Source organism: Capsicum annuum, unplaced genomic scaffold (genome assembly GCF_002878395.1).
Source record: "Capsicum annuum cultivar UCD-10X-F1 unplaced genomic scaffold, UCD10Xv1.1 ctg1707, whole genome shotgun sequence".
Lineage (NCBI taxonomy): Eukaryota > Viridiplantae > Streptophyta > Magnoliopsida > Solanales > Solanaceae > Capsicum > Capsicum annuum.
The window spans coordinates 566,448-583,612 of NW_025822707.1; the positions used below are offsets into that span (position 1 = coordinate 566,448).

General features: G+C 32.2%; 1 long non-coding RNA gene across 1 annotated transcript; it reads right to left on the reverse strand.

The window, feature by feature from the left end:
* Nucleotides 1-11,031: 11,031 nt before the first annotated feature.
* Nucleotides 11,032-17,141, reverse strand: LOC124890390. Its single transcript, XR_007049141.1, has 3 exons — nt 14,692-17,141; nt 13,510-13,586; nt 11,032-11,524 (listed from the first exon to the last, which is right to left on the reverse strand). It is a non-coding gene; the product is annotated as an uncharacterized LOC124890390 (long non-coding RNA).
* Between the last annotated feature and the right edge of the window lie 24 nt (nt 17,142-17,165).

Genomic DNA, 17,165 nt, shown 5'->3' on the forward strand with positions numbered 1-17,165 from the left:
AAAGAAATACTTATTCAAATGAGATCACATTAAAAAAAATGCTATAGATTATTTGTAATGAGATCTCATTGAAACTTTATGAAAGAGAGTGTACATGTTGGAATCTCTCAAACATATCAAAAGGCTATAATGGAAAAAAAAAATTTGAAGCTATATATGATATTTGGTACCTTTATTATTCTCAAGCTTCATATTTGAGTAGGGAATATTAGTTCTAAAAGAAATTGAGAGTCAATAAAATAAAAAAATGTAAACAAAATCTGCACAAAAAATATTAAATTAGTCCTGAGCTTTAAGCATTGGACGTACTTGAAACACAAAATAAAATATTCAGAGTGTATGATTTGCAAGACAAATCCTTCAATGTATGTCTCAGAGGCGTTTTTCAAGAATTTCTCTTGAGGTGATTAGTGACATGAGCGGAAGAAAGTGAATGCATATTTAACTGTAGTATAAAGAAAATAGTAATTTGACTTGAAGTGTAAATACACATGAGCGGGTGAAGGTTGAGTGATTTTGTTAATTTTTGACTTGAGAGGAAGGATGGATGAATATTATCATCTATATATATGTGTGTGTGTGAGCACGCACGTATGTGCGTGTTTATAGCACTAGGAATATGCATATAGCTTAAGTAATATCATGATACTACATGTAAATAATTCAAACATAGAAAAAGTTTGCTCAATCATTTATTACGAATAACGATCAACAGACAAAGTCAAAATTTTAGCTTTATCAGATCTAAATTTCAGAACGATAACTTCAAGTACTAACAACTGCATTTAAATTTCAAACATATTGAATGAATTTCCTAAAATAAATACACCAATTGAGCAAAATCTACAGACTTTAATCGACCCACAAATTTGAGCTTTTATCTCTGCCCTTGATCAATTTTTTGAAAATAATAATTCTTCACCTTGACGTCCTTTAACTTTGCTGCATGTGCTTCTACTTTTTGTGTGTCTGACACTGTTGTGGCTTCTGCTAGTTATTCTGTATACAATCATTTGATAATGCTTCTTTGATCTTAGAAAATTCTTCACCAACATGTCCTAACGGTCATAGTAACCCTTTCAATGAGGTATGATTGCCTACACATAATTTTTGAAAGTCATAGGTTCACACACTGTTGCTGCAACATTTCTTACATATTTCTCTCATAAAAGGTTAATGTTTTAACCCGATCCTGATATCACTGATGAAAAAGAAGAGATTCTGATTAAGAATAAAAATATACTATAATTTTATTCTATTGGCTAAAACTTTCATAGTACCAATTACAATAATTGAACTCCTTAGATAGAGTTTTACAACAAAAAAAATAAAATAGTAGTCCACTAACTTCTACTATCACTCAACTTGATTATAAACTCAAATCATATATTTTGAGTTAAACAATATTTTAGGATAAAATCATATATTAGGACCAACATCCTTACTGAATATACAATGAACTCAATTATAATATTATCATTTGATCAAGCTTCTGAAATCTTCATTCTTGATATTTTCTTGTTCGTTTTGTAAAACAGGACAAACTAGGCTCTTTATATGGGTGTTTGATGCAATATTGAAATGAAACTCAGAAATTATTGTATATCTGATCTATTCATTCTATGAATTGTATATCATGAAAGTTGATCCGATCATAATCAATATTGCACCTTTACTTTATATGCTTAGTGTTGGAGAAAAATAAAAGTAAACAAACTGTCTTCAAGATGAAGATGATATTTGATGGTATTTATTTTTGTCCAAGATATTTTAACCCCATACTCTTTTTTAACCAACTCATTTGCATGACTTTTCAAATAATTAGAGAATAAAAAAATGATCATTTCCTAACACTCCCACTAATGAAAGACTATTTTTTTTTATAGCAGAATATCTCCATGTTTTCTCATTTTTCATTATTCAAATTAAAAAAATAATCATCATTTTTCATTTTTCTCATTTCTCATTGCCTGAAACACTTAATAGCCCTTTAATTTGACAACCACCAGTATCTTTTCAAGAATCACTATTTAAACTACAAATGGATCTCAACTTAATTTAAACTTCTAATAGTTATAATAGACACTATTTCATAATCATCATGAAATTCATCATATCAAAACCAATTATGTGCAAATCAAACCTCACTATTGTTGGTCTAAGAATAGCAAATTTTATCAACTTTCTAACCAATGAATTTCATGTAACTATCTCAGTGAATTCATTGGAAAGATAAATCAATTTATTGATTATGCCACTTTTAAATTACTTTACTTTTCGCACCGGTATGAAAGGAGCCTAGAAGTACTTAATAATGTTGTTGTCTAATGTTATGAATTTAAATTTAAAAATAGTTTTTCATAAAGGTACAAGATAATATTGAACCCATTGATCAACCATGTCTTTGGACATTATTCAAGGTATAATCCAAGCTATATTTCTCAATAACAAAGTTAATGAATAGAAACCAATGAATAAGTAATTGGGTTTGCAAACACAAAAATATGATGTATGTAATTTTTATAATCAACACTTACGCAATAATGATTCTTGATAAATTCAAGATTAGAGATTAAAGTAAGTCGTGATTTTGATACATAACTAAATGTCAAGAAGGGAATCATTGAAAGCCTTAAGAGGATTTCAGTGAAATTTTTGATAGCAGAATTAAAATTTTCTATATTAAATTTATTGATAGAATTTGAGAATACACAGTGAAAGAATAGAGCTTCCTCAGATTCTATTTTGACAACATAAAGTTGAGTTTTGTAAGAAAACTTCTGCTATGGGGGCAATTATTTTACCACGATTGAATGTAAAGAGTGACAATATTTTGGGCCTTCTGATCCCGAATCTTGTTTGGTAATTTTACTATTAAATATTTTATAAATTAGGTAATTTATTCATATTTTGATATTATTTTGAATTCAAGGCTATTTTAAATACATATTTCAAAGCTATATATCAAAATCATATCGAAACACAGATAATTATCTAATTTATAAAATACTTAATAGAAAACACGTGAAACAAGAATTCAGGGTCAAAAGGCCCAAAACATTATTTTTCCCTTTAAATTAAATTGTGGTTAAATTATTGTCTCCATAGCAAAAGTTGTCTTCAAGAACTCAACTTTGTGATATTAGAATGTAATGCGAGGAAGCTCAAATCTTTTATCAACACCTAAAACAACGTATATTCATTGTTCATTCTTAGATTTCATCAAAAGATTCAATCTTGAAAATTACTATTTTGCCATCAAAATTTGTCATTAAAATTCTCTTATGGCTTCTGCTAAAATTTCTCTTGAAATTTAGGCCTGTATAGAAATCTTGATTTACTTTGATATCTAGCTTTAAATTTATTAAGAATCAACTTTATGTAACTGTTGATAATAAATATTTCACATACCATAGCTTTGAGTTTGTCCTAAGATAATTACTTATATGGCAATGAATATTAGTATTTTGTAAGAACTCTTCTGTTAGCTTCTTATTCAATAACTTTGTTATTGATGTGTATAACTTGGATTATCCTTTTAATGATGCCCCACACATGTTTTATTTGTGGGTTAAATTAGTGAATTAATTTATCTTGCCAGTGGATTCACTGACATGATTGTATGAATTCCATCAATTCAAAAATTAAAAGAAATTACCTAATCCTTGATTTTACATTATTAGTGATGCTTGATTCACATTTAATTAATTTTAAATATGATGGTTCCATCTTGATTATAAAATGGCGTGTATTTTCAATAATAGAAGTTCAAATCATATTGAAATCAACTTATATAGTGTAAACAATGATTCTTTAAGAAAGTATTGATGGTTGCATCAGTAAGGGACGGCTAAGTGTTTTAGGTAGATTTGTAAATGAAAAACTTTGTTGCCCTACTATAAGTGTCAAAGCATGTGTTGATGATGTTCAAAGTAAATTCCAAACAAGTTTGTACCTAAAAGATTCATTTAGAGTTCAATCGTGGAAACTAGCGTTACTAGCTTGAACTAGGTGCTTGTCAAGTTGATCTCGTTGAATTTTATTGTGTTTAATGTATTCCAAATGGTTTTAATGTGTTATTATATGAGGAATAACTTGTAGGTAATGTTCAAAGTTTAATTTGATTAAGTCAAGAGTCAAAACATAAAGTTAAAGATCATGGAAACTAGCCTAGTCTTAACTTTTGTTTTTGATTCATCGATGAGGATATTGTGTTGTTGTGATGTCTAATTCGTGGTGTGTGATAATGTACAAAGCTTTGTGATCTGAATATGGTGATATATGGATGATACAAAGGCTGAAAATTCATGGAAAATATACCACAAGACAAGGGAAAAAAGATGGGACGATCAAGACATAATCAAAATCCGGGACGCAATTTTGAATGCTTGCCCATGATTTGGGCGCGTCGCCCCCTCCATTCCATTGCTCCCATGCCTTAGAAAATATTCTGGACAATAATTCCAGTGAGTTCCCTCAATTGAACCCACGGCGCCCCCTCCATTCCAATGCTCCCATGCGTTAGAAAATATTCTGGATAACATGAGTGCTCGCGACGCCCCCTCCAGAGCGGTGCAATGGAGCCCGCGGCGCCCCCTCTATTCTAGGCCTGACTTGAACATTGAATCCTTGTCCAACATGACTTTGGCTTACTCTTTGCTATAAATACATCATCATACACATTTTTAATTATCTTTGAACATATTTTGAAGATTGAGGGGCTGCTACAACTTCATCATTAGTTTTTTATTATTTTAATTTAGTTCATTCATGTTTTTAGTCGTTAATTACAATCTTGTGATTATGATTATGACTATGCATGGATAAATTTCCTCTTTCCGAGGTTGAATCCAAGAACATAAGTACTATTATTTTGAATTAAGTTCATTTTATTTGCTTATCATTGTTGATTGTTTGTTTATTCTTGAATTAACTATTTTAAGGATTAGCTACCCTTAGAATATATCAATTGTCAACCTTGTGAAATCAGGAGAGAGAATAGGGCGATAGAACATGGAAATAGATAAAGCATGGTTTGTATTCTTTTATGAAATAAGGAATGCAAATTAGTGTTGTAGACACGTAATTTTTTATCCTTCCCGAATTTTAATCTATTTTTGATATTAAATATTTGATCTGATATTATTTTAACTCTTATTTTATTTTTAATAAAGTTTTAGTTAAAAATAAATAAGATAATTTATTTTTATTTTATTTTTATAATTTATTTTTATTTTATTTTTATTTTTAAGAAAAAAATATAAATAAATAAAATAATACAAGAAATGCAAAAATATATTTTCCTTTTAAATTTTAATAAATAAGCTAGTAGTTTTACAACAACAACAACAACATACCCAGTGTATTCCCACCTAGAGGGGTTTGGGGAGGGTAGAGTGTACGTAGACTATGCCACTACCTCAAGAGAAGTAGAGAGGTTGTTTCCGATAGACCCCCGACTTAGGACCAATAACAGTATAACAAATACAAAAAGTAAGCGAATACAAACTAGTATGGTACACAAAACAAACTAACAGTATAACAAACACAAAGGATAAGTGCATAAACTAGTACGGTATGCAAAAAAATCAACACCACTAACCCCAAAAACTACAAGCCCAACACTACGAACCAGAAACTCCGGACCCAAAGGAGCACTTCCCTATTACTACCGTCGCGCTCCCACCCCTTAACCCTCTACCCTAATCTGGATCCTCCACACCTTCCTATCAAGGGTCATGTCCTCTGTAAACTGTAATTGCTCTATATCATGCCTAATCACCTCCCTCAAATATTTCTTCGGTCTACCTCTAGCCCGCTTAAAACCATCCATAGCCAGAGTCTCACACCTCCGCACTGGAGCATCAGAGCCCCTCCTCATCACATGTCCGAACCAACGTAGCCTCACTTCTTGCAACTTATTCTCCATTGGGCAACCCCCACCTTCTCTCGAATAATCTCATTCTTCACCCTATCTTTCCTGGTATGTCCACACATCCATCACAACATTCGCATCTCCGCCACCTTCACCTTTTGGATATGGGAGTTCTTAACTGGACAACACTCCACTCCATACAGCATAGACATCCGGACTATCACTCTATAAAACTTACCTTTAAGCTTCGGAGGCACATTCTTATCAAGTAGTTTTAATACTACCTTAATTATATTTATTTTTGGCTATTTATAAACTTTTATTTTTTTCTTAAATATAAAAATAATTAGTTATTTTTATATTTATTATTATTATTATATTTATTTATTTATTTTATATTTTTTTTATTATTATCTATAATAGTAATTTTTAATAAAGAAAGATTCAAAATTTAAATCCCTTGTAATTGTTCCCCAATTTCCTATATTTAAGGAACTTCCTCCCATCCCCAGAGAGAGGACGTACTATTTTCAACCTACACTGTATCAGATAAAAAATAGAGCGAAAATCAGATAGAGAGAAATCAGAAAACTTAAAAAAAGACCAACGGGAGAAAAATAATTTTTTTAAAGTTTGAAGATGTCTGTCGAGTTTTCGGTGATGATTATTTCTTGTCTGTATCTGATGCATATTATTAACAATGAAAAGAAATTAATATTATGCAATAAAACATCTGATTTTTCATGTGTACATGAAAAAACAGAATAAAATATTATTTACACGGTAATTCGTTACTTCACATTCACAAATATACATGTACATCTTTACACAGTAGAAAAATCGGTGAGAAAATAAGAAGAAAGCAGTAAAATTGAGGTTTGATTTAATAGAAAAAAAGAAAAGAGTTTGGATCGGAGGAGAAAAATATTTTCTGGTGAATTTTTGCCAAAAAATATACAAAAAAATAGTGACCAAATCCCGTCCCGATGACTCACCGGCGAACCAACTCACCGGCGATCCCCAACTCACCGGCGTCACCCCTTTTCCCATCGCCGGTATTTCCGTCTCCCCGCCACTTTTGTTACTATTCCAGCGGTTATTCCACCGGAAAACCTAAAATCCGACGGCCTATACCCCCAAAACCAGCCGGCATCACCAACCGGCGCACCCCGCCGCCGCGCCGCCTCCTCCCCTTCACCCGCCCCCGCCGCACCATGGGAGGGCCAAATTTGATCGAATTTTAATTAGCCGGCGTTATTCCGGTGAACCCACCGGAGTTCAACATCCGATCTCCCAATAGCATCACTACATCCTCACTGCCTTTTTTCCTTGCCCGTTTGCGCTGGTTGTATATTTTCTGTAAATAAAAATCCATATTACAGGGGATTGGTATATTTATTTATTTGCAGATCTTGACTTGATGATGTATAAGGTTTATTTTTCATGCTATATAGAGCCCGTTTGGATAGGATTAACAAAATTATTTTTTAGTTTAATTGATTAAAAGCTTAAAATAAGTGATTTTAAATTAAGCAGATAAGTGTTTGGATAGAAGTTTGAAACTGAAAAAAAATTGTTGATATGTTTGATAAACAAGTATTGTCAATCACTTTTTTGTTGTCAAAATGACTTAAATATTCTTAAAGCTGTTAACACATAATAACGTGAATTATTTATGATTTTTAATTCTAATACTTCAAAAATAATTTTTATTTAAATACACTTATAACGTAAAGTGATTATGTCAGGTCAATTTATAAATATAAGTTACTTTTTAATTTTTAAATATTAAAAAATAAAAATTTTAAGATATTTTTTATATAAATATTGTATTATATTGTAATATTGCAAGCTTGTAAACAACATAAAATTTTTAGGAATGAAACAAATTATTAAAAAGAATCAATTTTTAAAATTTAAATAACATGCAGGAATTTTATATAAACGGATAGAGAAGAACTTACCACAAGCTCGATTTGATAAATTTTTTGAAAATAAAGGAGAAAAATGATGAAAAAACTGGAGGAAAAAGATGAAAAAAAGCAGCAAAAAGAAAAAGAAAGAAAAATCAATAAGGGATACAAAGTTTAGAGTATTGTTGGAATTAGAAGAAAATATAAGGGATAGAAAGGTAAATATTTTGGTCAAACCTAAAAAAATTTTAATTTAAAAAGTAAAAAACTGGGGTATCCAGCTTCTCAATTTTTGCTTTTTTTAATCCATTTTTAGCTTTTTTTAAACTCTTTTTAATTTTACCAAACACCTAAAAAAGCTAAAAAAAAATGATTAAAATCTAATTTGACCAGATTTTAATCCTATCCAAACACCCTCATACAAAATGGAGAATTGGATTATTTTTCCCTTTTCTTGAATTTGGATTCTTTTCTGAATTTTATGTGATTATTTTTATTTGTAGTTTTCAAAATTAATTGTATCTTTCTAAGAATCGAATATATGGTTACAATGTGGTTAAGTTTATTATCTGCTTCTATATATATATATATATATATATATATATATATATATATATATTTACCTTTTGAGTTTCTTATTAAAATAATAATATATAGTTTCTCCTTGAAATAAATATGATGTCGAGGTTTGATTTAAATGTGAAGTAATTTTTTTTATTTATTATTATTATTATTATTTTTATTTTTTTAAATTAAATTATTAACTAGGATGCAAAGAACATATTAGGCTTGGCTTATAGCTAACTTAAAAATAAGTGGGACACATTGTGATTTGATTCAAGACCCGTCATAATGATAAAATAAAAGAGAAAAAATCAATTTGTAAAGATGTGAGATGGGTTGCAAATTAATTCAAAACTTGTTACAATTTTTAGGGAAAAGAGTAAGTATATATCTTGGATTTATAATAGATTAACCAATGCCTTAACGCTAGGTAAATCTTTGGCATGTTTAAAATATTCGTCTCAATTAAGAATGTGACGTACGCATCTTTCTGAGACATTTAAAAATTCAAGGATGCAATAATGCACCATAACAAATATTTTCTAAAATTAACTTTTCATCGATTTATTTATTATAAGATAATAAACAAGTTTTAGTATAATAAAAATAAGCGAATTTAGGCCTAAACATAATTCATCAAAATAATTTAAGTCAAGATAAGTCAATAAAGCGACCGTGTTAGAATCATCGGATTCGAGGGGTGTCTCACACCTTCTCCTCGGTCAACAGAATTCCTTACTCGGTCTTTTATTTTCGCAGACCAAAATAAAAGAGTCATTTTCTTTTAACTAGGGATTCAAAAAGGTGACTTGAAACACCATAACTCAATTCCAAGTGACAACTCTATAAATAAAATAATCCCCATTCAAAATTGTCACTTTAACTGAAAAACCTCTTTGATTCGACCTTCTGAGCGAAAAAAGGGTGTGACAAGTGTCTAGGACAGGGATGTACTTAGATGCATTATTTGATTTACACGTAGGATTTTAGCGTAAAGAACTTAATTGTATTATTACATCCCCTTCAATGATGTAGTTGTAAGATCCAACTTAGGTAAAGGATTAGAGGTCGGGAGACCATGATCATGCAATTAACCCTACGAATCAACAACCAAGATAAGCAAGTTAACGAATGAAGTTCAACAACATAATATGATTGTTCAAAGTGCTTTAACCCTGCGTTTTCTCTTATTGATTGTTTCAAGATCTTTACTTTACGCATTATTTACTTTTCTCTTGTTATAAATTACAAACTCTCTTTTTGGTTACGCTTGTATAAACTGAATCTAAATTGTGACATAAAATAGAATTATTGTTGAATCAAGTCTCTGTAGGATCGATACTTGACTCTCATTGGGCCACTTTACTACTTGATTAGACCACGTACACTTGCGTATGCGCTTGGGCGTTGTTAGAAAGATTGTTGTATACTTGTTTTATCTAAGGCTATAAGATTGACGGATGGTTGAGGGAGAGATTTTGATATATTTCATGGTTAGTTGAGAATTCTATGTGTGTTTTATTAGGGATAGTGTGTGGGAGTTGTTATTGGCAAGACATATTAGAGAACGTGGAAAAAAATTCATAGGTAGGTTGTTTGCCTAAAAATTCATATGTGGTTACAATGATATGCTTGAATGTCATGTTGGTATATAAGTGGATGGATGCATTGTGCACTAGTGATTTCCTAGTGAGAGTTTGAATTTAGTCATTGAAGTGATAAGAAGAATTATTTTTGAGATGAAAGATGTGAACCACGCATGGAGTATCGATTTCATGGTTTACACTAGTATTACATTGTTATGTGTTGCACTTTGCAATTTCGAGTTAAGATTGAACATGGCGAGAGTGTGTAGTTCAACCCAAACTTTGGCTAGCGTAGCTATATGTTCCCATGTGAGAATTATAAGTTGAATCAAATGAGCATGGTATTTAATGGGAAAAGTAAAGGGAGTATTTTAGAAGTGTGGCTAAGCTTGAAAGTTAGAAGTTGCATTGCCTACGACCTAGTAATTCTATCATAGCTTATCTTTCATAGGCCTATGTTCCATGTTACAGCCATATTGAGATTCCTTATTAGATATATTGTACAGATCATGCCCAATAATTCTTTGGTCCCTTATGTTATTAGAACTTCTTGCAAAGAGTGTTGAAGGAATACTCCAGTTGGGTATAAACTTTCAATATGCACTACTAAAAATTACCCCTATGACAACGATTCAAAAATCGTTGTGATAGATACAGAAATCGCTGCGATAGAGATACCGCAATGGTTTGGCGGGTATTGCATATGTGAGCATTTCGATTGATGTATCGCAACGACTTTTGCGACGGTTACAACAACCGTTGCAATAGATAGTCCTATTGCAACGATTTTTTTAACTCCTATTAGGACACTTCATATTGTCTATAGCACGATTAAGACCCATTGCAATAGACAATATTGCAACGACAGGCCAGCATTGCAATAACCCTATTGCAATAATTTTTGATTATTTACTACAACACTCCTTGATTTTTTGCAACGATTTTTAACTATATGTTGCGGCGCTTTTTCACACCTATTGCAACGATTTTTGAATCTTTTGCTACATTCTCTTGCAACCTATTGCAACTATTTTAATTATCAATTGCAACGATTTTTTGACCTATTGCAACTATGAATATATATAGAGAGAGAGACAGAAAGAGAATTATATAGAATTGTATCAATACAATTATATATATATACACGCATCACAACAAAATCATTCATTAATATAATAATCCAAATTAAAATTTTATAAAATTAAGTTAACAAAAGGTATCAGACTCTGAAGAAGCTTCTAAATTACTTGTCCAAAACAACCCAATTAGCTTGCAACTTCTTTGCCTCACCAGCCACAGCTCCATGCGGTATACTAGAAACAATTTTAATCTTGACATTTATCTGGAGGAGAACAAGTACAAGAAGAACCAAATGTTTAGCATCAGTGTTTGTAACAATGTGCCAACAATGGAGATGCGGAAGTTGTACGCTTGCCTTATTGGGATCATAAACATCCTGAAGCTAAAGGATCATCTGGGAGCAATAATCAGTTATATCGGACTTGTGCTTGAAACTATTTAAAGAGTGCAACTTCCAGTGGCCACTAGCGCAATCTCCAGCATATCAAAGGAATCCCCATAACTTTCTACCAACAAATGATTGCAAAACTCTTAACAGTACTATTCACTAAACCTCCTTTTGTTAAAACATAGAAGTAGCATGAATATAAAAGGGCAGAATTACTAAATATGCAGAGATAACATGAACACGGAATATCTTCAATGAACTAATTAGAATCCAGTGGCATACGATGTACTTCCCAGCGGCAAAAGTCTAGACTTTACAGCCTCCCATACTCTTAAGAATTGGTAACTAAAGCTTATCTTTTTTTTGTAAAACTTTCAGGAAAAAAATTATCTTGGTTAACCTTAAGAAATTTGAAATCATATCAAACAAAAACCACCATAACGTCAGCCAATAGCGGAGCAGGAAACATAACAAGCAAAAATTTCTCACTAATTACAGTGTTATAATCAACAATTCAATTAACTAGTACAGCAGTGAGCAACTAGAGAATTCTACCTAAGCTGAATATTCATTTTCAGGACATCATACAAGAAACAAGAAAATGAATGAAATCCAGAGAAATTACCAGAACTACCAGAACTTTGTGAAGGTATAACCACAATAAGTGTAATGCAATCTCCAGGCTGAACAACATAGTGAAAGACCACACAACAGCTATTTTGTATATTTCCTTCGATGCCTAAACAGCCACCATAACTTTCTCAGCGGCATCAGAACTCGTATTTTGTTTCCCTTTATTCGTCTCCTGACTTAATAGAACACAACAATGTCTTTCTTTACCTATTTGCTGTTCCAACTTTCATCTCTAATCAACGCGAAGAGAGAGGTAACAGCCACAAAAAGTATATGTAATTTTCAAATGGCATGTTTAAAGACCACAAATTTAAGGGCATTTTGGTACAGTTTACGTATCACAAGATTCAAAAGTTGTCTTTAATTTCTTAAACTCCATGCCAAATCAAAATCAGACAGACAAATTGAAATGGAGGGAGTAAAAAGTATGAATGGATTGTCATTATGGATTAGAATAGGATCCATGTTCTACACCCTCAGAATCCCTTAACTCATTCAGCTAGACTTAAATCAATAGTTTACCGTTATCTAACATACTTTTCTGTAGCTTTTACTTAGGTTTCATTCCTTGTAACTTTGGCCATAACAGGCCCTGGTGATTTTAATACAAAATTGTTACCATTTCAAAAAAACAAAAAAGTGATCTTTTTTGCTCTGACCAATTAGGCTTCTTAATTATTCAAACATATCCTATCAATGATTTCATTATCCATTATAGAATAACCATTTGTTTTTTAAAAACTGGTAATTTCATAGAATAACCATTAGTTTATGTTATCTCAAATCAACAAAAGGAAAATACCACTAGTATATTCATCTTAAAAAATGTACATTCTAACCCTGTAATATAACTGGAAACTGAGACACTGACACAATAGATATACACGGACCAACAGAACTGAACATGGGGTACAAAGTGAGTTTAACCATTCAGGAAAAGTAATGCAATACAAATATACATGAGCAGAGAAATTATCACAGCACAAAGTGAACGTAAATAAGAATAGTGAACCAAAAGGTTCTCTTCCACCCTCTATCCCTCCCTGAACTTAAAAATAATGAATAGAAAACAAAAGGTTACCTCCCTCTAAATCACTCAAGGAACTTTCTAAGCACACGCAAGGATGATGCAAATTCACACGCAGAACGTGACCACAGTTGTTTCAATGATGGTGTGTTCGTTCTAACTTGCGCGTGCCTCAAATATTCCATCTGGTACCAACTACCTAACCCCCACCAACACAGGTATCAAAACTCTGACCACCAAGGCTTAAGCGGATGGAAGAAATTACGTAGTGTTTTCCCACATGTATTCAAACCTAAGAACTCACTGTTCTCTTACCGTTTCATGTATCAGTCGGCCACCTTTGGTGAAGAACATGACTACATAATTCTCATCTTTCACAAATAAACTTAGAGGTCGATAAAGCAAACTTCTAAATTTAAATGATATAAATTATAACATGTTACCTCTAAAATTGAGACCTGTATGACTTCATCGAATGTGATTGAAACCTTTCCTTTACTTCGGCGAGTACAGATCTGACCTGAATATGTCTTTGCCATAAGCAGCAATAAAAATGAGAAACTACTAAATGACATCAAACATATCTTTTCTTACTGCAAAATTGCCCAGGAAGAAACATAAAGCAGGGTCTTTTGATCGTGTATGTGGTGGGATAAGGGTAAATAGACAATACACTGCCTCTAATGTTTGACTTACTTCACTCATCTTTTCACTGGTTTGAAAGACTTTTTTTATACCTTTTTTGCCTTTATAAGAAGAGAAGGGTGTGTAATAACATTCCTACTAAATTTAACCCCATGTACTAATCAAAAGTTTACAAAAATATTTGAACTCAGTAAATTGTGGAACCTGTTCACCACCCCTAAAATTGGAAGAATGCTTGAGCTAAACAACTTTTCTACAATCATGAATGCTCCAGCAGCTACCAAAATATCAATTTGTCACGAATATTGAAGCTAACTTGTATCACTAACTTGCACCAAAGGGTGTGACCAAGTGTTCAATGGAGTGGGGTTAAGAACCATAAGGTTTCAAGTTAAAATCATACCATAGGCAAAACTATTATGTAATTTCTCCGAAAATTGGTCGATAGAGTGACCTTGGATACTACTATTCAAGGTACGTGCAATATGCCAAGGACACCACGATTATCAAAAGAACTTGTATCACTAGCTTTGTAATACAAATGCACAATACAAAAAAAAAATCAGGACTTTGAAGATAGCTATATCACATAAGTTCCATTTTGAGGGGTCATTTAGTATGTGGACTAAATTATCCTAGGAGACTATAATCAATTGACGAATCCCACAATCCCAAATTTATACTGTGTTTTATTGACAGTATAACTTTGTTGGAGGATAAATTTATAACATCAACCAAACACAATATAAATCTAATCCCAAATTTGATCGTGGGATATCCACCTTATCACCCAGACCAAACAACCCCTTAAATTATTGAACTTTTAGCTGGATATTGATTATCAGCTACAAAGAAACAACAAAAACTATGCAGCAGTCTCAAACAAGTTTCATCCAACTAAACAGTTCAAATAAAGACACCATTATCTGAATTTCTTTCCACCAGATCTTTACAACAAAGAAACTAAAAAGACAACATACCTAGTGCATCCCAAGCACAGCAGCACCCATTCTCAGAAGGTTCACGACTATCCCATTTTTCAAGATTTTCACAACATCAGCACGAGGAGGAGCCTTTGAAGGCTCATTAGTTGTCTTCTTATGCCTTTCAGACAAATGAAGAAAGCCGAATGACCAAAAACCTACTCTCCATATAACTCCCCGTAAATTCAGAAACAACGAGTACCTGCCCACACCCTTTTGAAGTGAACTGTCATATCAGCAATATCGGTGAGTCGCCAAAAAGGGTAAGTACAATAAAAACTATTTAGCTGGTTAATAGTCCGAGAAATAGTAATCAGGTGTTGTTCATTCCACTTGAGCATGAATCAGTTTCAAGACATCACCAGTAAGAAACTAAACTAGAGTAACAATTGACATGATTCCATTTGTTATCATTACACGTTTCTTTAGATTTTCATTAACTTGATGTGCAGCTTTTTTTGATTATCTTGTGAGAACACATCATTTTTTAGCACAACAGTAGCAATAAAATGGATAGCCAATAAAATACAACTTTTGGTCAGAGGTAGAAATTTCAATATAATTAAATACTTTCCTAAGAGAAAAAGAAATATAGTTCCTAGTTTTTTTTTCCATAATTATATTACTTGACCATAGATCATGTCCACCGATCAGCCAATTTGAAATTGACAGACACTACGATTTGTGTAACCTGCAGAATAAAGTAGATAATCATCAATTAGTATCCATACTTCATAGTTCCATTTGGTAAATACACAAATACTATCCGGAGAAAAGATACTGCAAGTTTCACATATAAAGTTATCGATTCATCAATGCCAACTCTATTGCAGATTTGATTCACAAGGCTAAGCAAGATTTAAGCTTTATCGATTCAAAATTTAATGTTCTTAGCATTGAACACTCATTACATTTTAAAGTTTTGGGTTCATATCCACTTGTTGGTCCAATTTAAGTGGATACTTCGAGTGAAGAATACTTGATTCATATGACCCTCATATCCACACTCTGCATCCGCCTTTGGCTATAAACTACTATAACAGGGGAAAACAGGAGTATAATAAGAATTCTTCTCAATTTAGAGAAATTGTTGAGGGTACAATAGCCTAAAATGAGTCTTTCTACTTTGTTTACACCTTAAATACAAGGTTTTCCCTTCTCCCAATAATATACATTACCTAATTACCACTAGACAAGGTTTCGGACCAATGCTCTCAAAGAATGGTTCGAATTCATTAATTCCAACAGATACAAGATGGAATTTGATGTTCTCAGTTCAGTTCTCTTTAAAAAAGGTCTCTTCCTGACTAACATCACAATACTCAACCTGGTTCAAGTGATGTTCAAAGTTCAGTTCCCATTAGATTTTCTCCAACTCATCTCAACTATCCAGGCATGTACTTTGAAGGTGACAATGCTAGCCTTTACTCTTCTTTATCTGCTATGCCTCTCAAGTCTGATGGTTAATTATGCATTATGCAAGGCTTCAACATGTCACTACAAGCATAAGGTTTCTGCTCACAACTTGTTTTGTTTTTAGCTTCTTTAAATGAGGATCTTTTTTTACTTATTTATTGAATATTTTTTGTCTTTATTTTGAAGGAATGGTAACTTCATCACCAAAACTAGGAGACTTCTTTGGTGATGCAGCAATGGGGTCCCATAACTATAAAGGTTGTAACATAGGAGGTATGGCTCACAGCTTACACAACTATAACCAACATCAAGAAAATGAGACCACCAACAACCAAGATTTCTTGAACCATATTCAAGATAACATTAGACAGCAACAACAACACTACATCAGATAGTAACTGAGCTAAATAATGATCAAATGCAGAAACAGGTAGATAAACTAAGATTGCAGAGATTTTTGTGTAGTACAACACTAACTTTTTGGGGGTAGTATGAGATGAGTCCACTGAGAAAGCTTCATGGGTCTTCTTACAGAAAGGTTCAATACTATTAGCTGAACAACAAATGCAGATATTGACACCTTACACTAGGAATGAGGAGAAGAAGGCACCATAAAGAACTGGAAGCAACGCTTATGTTTTCGCAGCTCAACAACTATAAAAAATTGTCCAAAAGACACCATTTTCAAGATACTCGAAAACAAGCTATGAGCCTTTTGCTTCCATGTTGTCTGAGAAGATCTTAAACATTATCTAACACATAAAATAAATGAAATTTCAAAATTTGCTCAATAAAGTGAAGACCATATTTAGATCCTAATAGAAGGTATTTTTTCCTATTCATCAAAGTTGGTAAGAGGAGTTTTAGATACCTATACTAGTGTGAGGTGGCAGGTTCCAATGGAATAGTCAAGGTACGACAAAACTAGTCTAGACACAGGACTCTACAACTATCAGAAAGAAAGAAAAAATCAAACTTTAATGAGTTTAGTTCTTCCACAAGTGCATGACTAAGCTACTACTCCTTACCAGCTATCAAGAAACACTCGAGTTCGA